We start from the raw sequence: 5,000 nt of genomic DNA, 5'->3' as shown, positions 1-5,000 counted from the left end.
CTAGTCGTGGAGGCGAAGTCGGAGTGGAAGTCCTTGCTGGAAGCCAGTAAGGAGGCGGAGCACAAGATCCGTCTTCTTACTGAAGAAAAGGAATTGGCGGTTAGCCAAGCCAAGAAGGCCTCGAAGGAGGCCGAATCGAAGATTCGGCTCCTTGCAGAAGGGAAGCAGCTGGCGGAGAGCCAGACTGCAGAACTTAAACGGCGTATGGCTAACAGCGGAGCAACTCCTAAGCTTAGTAGGGTCACGCAGGAGGCGGACCTGAAAGTAGCTAATAAAGCCTCGGCACGGACCGCAGAAAAGGTCCGAGTGGAGACCGAGAGGAAAATGGTACCTCCACCTAGGAAGATACCAGAGGACCGCCGGGAGGAAGATCTACCATGGACAAAGGTAGTGAATCCTAAAAGGAGAAAAGAAGCCGCCAGCAGGTCGCAAGGAGTGCGACCAAGGGAAGGATCCAGCCACCGCCAAGAAGGGTAGAGCCCGTGAGGAAAAGGGTGCACCTTCTAGTGGGAGTGGCAAGCGGAAGGATAGAGGTGAAGCGATCATTGTCAAGGCTGACGATAAAAGCTACGCTGAAGTCCTAAAGACTATGAGAGGCACTGAGAAGCTCTCTAGTCTAGGAGGGGATGTCAACTGCATCCGAAGAACGCGCAAAGGCGAGATGATTCTCGTCTTGAAGCGGGATGCTACTCGGAAGAGTTCCGAGTATAAAAAGTTGACGGAAGAGGTCCTGGGTGACAGGGTCCAGGTTAGAGCCCTGTGCCCAGTCCTGAACATCCAGTGCAAGGGCATGGATGAAATAACCGAAGCCGGAGACCTGGTAGACGCACTGAAGGATCAGTGTAATGTCGAGATCCAGGAATCCGCGATTCGGTTACGCAAAGGCTTTGCGGGAATGCAGGTTGCCTCATTCCAAGTACCTATGGCTGAGGCCAAGAAGGTGCTGGATAAGGTAAAACTGAAGGTGGGTTGGTCGGTGTGCTCGCTGAGCACAAGCCAACCCAATCAGGCCTGCTACAGGTGCCTTGGCCACGGTCATAAGTCCTATGACTGTAAGGGACCTGACCGTAGTAAGCTGTGCCGTAGGTGCGGAGCCGAAAACCACCAGGCTCGCACCTGCCAGGCTGCACCGAGATGCCTGATCTGTCCTACGGGGCAGACAACAGGCATCTCACCGGTGCGCAGGCCTGTCCGGCCTCTAGAAGGGTCCAGACATGCAAGTAACACAGCTAAACTTGAACCACTGCGAGGCGGCCCAGCTGCTGCTACAACAGTCGGTTATCGAGTGTAAAGCTGATGTTGCCTTGCTGTCCGACCCATACCGCATCCCTGCTGGAAACGGCAGCTGGATTGCGGACAAGTCCGGTATGGTGGGAATCTGGACTTGTGGGCGCTACCCCATCCAGAAGATAATATCTTCGCCTAACGATGAGGGTTTCGTCATAGCAAAGGTAAACGGTGTTTACTTTTGTAGCTGCTACTGTCCTCCTAGATGGAGTATAGAGCAGTACACTAGGGTAGTTGATACTCTTGCGGCGAAGCTAACTGGCCTTAAACCAGTAGTTGTAGCAGGTGACTTCAATGCGTGGGCAGTGGACTGGGGTTCCCGGTTTACTAACGCTAGAGGTCATATCCTGTTAGAGTCACTAGCGGTATTGAACGTAGTTCTGCTGAACGAAGGTCAAGTGCCAACGTTCAGAGGACCGAGCGGTGATTCATGTATCGATGTCACCTTCTGCAGCGCAGGATGGACTGAAGAACCGAGATGGATGGTCCACGAGGGTCATACTTCTAGCGACCATCAGGAAGTACGTTTTATGGTCGAGTATACCCGGAGAACTACGACGAGAAGAGGTGGTGCAACGGATCCCGGATGGCGCACGTCACAGTTCAATCAAGAGCTGTTGGTGGAGGCACTGCGCTGGGAGAGTAGGACTACAGGACTAAGCGGTAACGACCTGACGGAAGTACTTACACGTGCTTGCGACGTGGCGATGCCAAGGAAGACCCAGCCCCCAGGAAATCGACAACCAGTGTACTGGTGGTCTGACACGGCAGATCTTCGTAGAACCTGTCTTAAAGCTAAAAGAAGGTTGCGACGTGCTAGAACAGATGCTGAGCGACTCGATAGACGAGGGGTATTCCGGACAGCGAGCAGAGCCCTGAACTACGAGATTAAATGTAGCAAGCGAGCCTGCTTCGAACAGCTGTGCAGGATGGCGAATGACACCCCGTGGGGCGATGCATACAGGATAGTGATGTCTAGGACCAAGAGCACACCTCCTGAAAGATCCCCAGAGCTGTTAGCCAGTATAGTAGAGGGACTGTTTCCGACACATGAACCATCGGACTGGCCCGCTACACCGTACGAGTCAGTCGACGTGGTACCGCTAGTGACTAACGAGGAGCTTATCGTAGCCGCAAGAAAACTTAAGCTCAATAAGGCGCCAGGCCCGGATGGTATTCCAAACCTGGCCCTTAAACACGCCATTCTTGCCAATCCAGATATGTTCAGGAGCTGCCTCCAGAGATGCATGGACGAAGGAAACTTCCCAGATCGATGGAAACGGCAGAAATTGGTGCTATTACCGAAGCCTGGCAAACAGCCGGGGATCCTTCGGCATACAGACCAATTGCCTACTCGACACAGCTGGAAAGCTGCTAGAGAGGGTCATTCTGAATAGATTGTCGGCCTATACAGAGTGTGCTGGTGGCTTATCTAGCAACCAGTATGGCTTCCGTAAGGGCCGTTCTACCATCGAAGCAATTCGAGCGGTAACGGATACGGCCAAGATAGCGAGAGGTCTAAACAGAAGAGGTATTAGGTACTGCGCGTTGATTACACTCGATGTAAAAACGCGTTCAACAATGCTAGCTGGGCAGCAATTGCTGACTCCCTGCACCGATTGAGAGTTCCGGATTACCTGTGCAGGATACTGAAAGCTATTTTCAGAATAGGGTGCTGTTATACAACACTGATGCCGGTCAAAAGTCGATCGTAGTGTCCGCGGGTGTTCCACAGGGATCGATCCTCGGACCGGTTCTGTGGAATATTATGTACGACGGAGTATTGCGCTTAAGTCTCCCGGCCGGAGTAAAGATAGAAGGCTTCGCGGATGACGTAATGCTAGAAGTAGCAGGTGACACTCTCGACGAAGTCGAACTGAAGGCTTCATACGCGATTGGCAGAGTGGAGGAATGGCTCAACTCGAGACGGTTATCCCTTGCACACCAAAAGACGGAAGTCGTGGTAGTGCATAACCGTCATGGGTTGCAACAGGCTAGGATAAGAGTAGGGACCTGCACAGTTAACTCCGTGAGGTCTCTCAAGCATCTGGGCGTGATGATCGATGATAAGCTCAATTTTACGAGCCACGTCGATTATGCATGTCAGCGGGCTTCATTGGCGATAAAATCTTTATCACGAATGATGTCCAACAGATCGGCGGTGCATAGTCAAGTGCGTAGGCTGATAGCTGGCGTAGCATTGTCTATCATCCGTTATGGCGTGCCGGCATGGGCCGTAGCACTAAAAGCCGAGTACAATGTAAAGAAATTGATCAGAGTACACCGGCTGATGTGCTTACGTGTCGCGAGCGCATATCGCACCATATCATATGAGGCGGTGTGCGTTATAGCTGGAATGATGCCGATTGACACACTCCTAGAGGAGGATGTGGAGTGCTACAACGAAAGGGACTCGGTGCAAGTGCGACGTGTCAAGAGAGCAGCTTCGTTGCTCAAATGGCAAAGAGCATGGGACACCGCAGTCAAAGGTCGTTGGACCCACAGACTGATTCCAGATGTGTCCAACTGGGTTGATAGGAAGCATGGTCAAGTCAACTTCCACCTAACACAGGTGTTGTCTGAACATGGCTGCTTTAAGAAATTCCTACACAGGTTTGGCTTCGCAGATTCTGCGGAGTGTCCTGAATGTGTAGGTGAGGTAGAATCGGCAGAGCATGTGATGTTCGCATGCCCGCGATTCGAGGTAGAACGCAATACCATGCTGCTTATTAGTGGTATGGATACAACCCCGGACAACCTCGTCGAGAGGATGTGCCGGGAAGAAGCTATATGGAATGCGGTGAACACAGCATCTCAACAGATCATGTCGAAACTGCAGCGGTGGTGGCGTCTTGAACAAAACCAACGAGTGCAGTAAGGGCACCTGTGATGCAGTGAACACCTTGCTCACCCCGACAACCAACATGTCGCGGGTGGGCTGCGGGGACCTCAGTATGTAGATATAGAGGTCATTGCGGTTCACGCGCGGTGGTTGTTGTCGGGGTGCTCGTCTCCAACGTGAGATTATGATACGGACCGTTAGGTTACTATCATAGCTTGCGATCGACGGGTGGTGAGGTAGCCACCCTTGAAGTCGATGTTGTGTGTATTGACGTCAAGTGCGTTAGCATAGGCGTGAGCGTTCTCAATAGTTCCCCCCTGATGTATTGCTTAATTGCGGGCCGGGGGTACGGACTGGCGAAAGGGTTTTGGTTTTAGTGGGTCGGGTAAGAGTTACATGACATACCCATCCCCACACTACCTGAGTACCTCCTCAGGTGTCTGGTTGCAGATTTCCGTTTACCCTTGCTCAAGAAAAAAAAAAAAAAAAGACTACCCTTGCTTGGAGGTTGTGTTGTGTTGTTGTGTGGTTGTGTAACGTGGTTGTAAACGGTAAAACGTTACTTCTGCTACCACACTACTACCTAGGTAGGCGGTCGACTAGGAGAAGTCCCCCATGGTGTGTGCGCACTTGTGAGTGCGCGTGCACCGTGGTGTGTGGACTTCTCCTTTTCGCCTAACTGCGTTTTCCGGCCCAGTCCAGTCCAGCCCAGGACTCTAGTACTAACTGTCAGCCAGCCAGTCAGTCCAGTCAGTCAGTCAGTCCAGTCAGTCAGTCAGCCAACTGCAAGTGTATGGGATCCATTCCGGAACTGGCGGTAGTGTCACGATAGGGCAAAGATGTCTAACGGTCTACTAGGTCGGTCGACTAG

Source organism: Armigeres subalbatus, chromosome 3 (assembly GCF_024139115.2).
Source record: "Armigeres subalbatus isolate Guangzhou_Male chromosome 3, GZ_Asu_2, whole genome shotgun sequence".
In the NCBI taxonomy this organism is placed as follows: Eukaryota; Metazoa; Arthropoda; class Insecta; order Diptera; family Culicidae; genus Armigeres; species Armigeres subalbatus.
Note: the sequence above shows the minus strand (reverse complement) of the source record.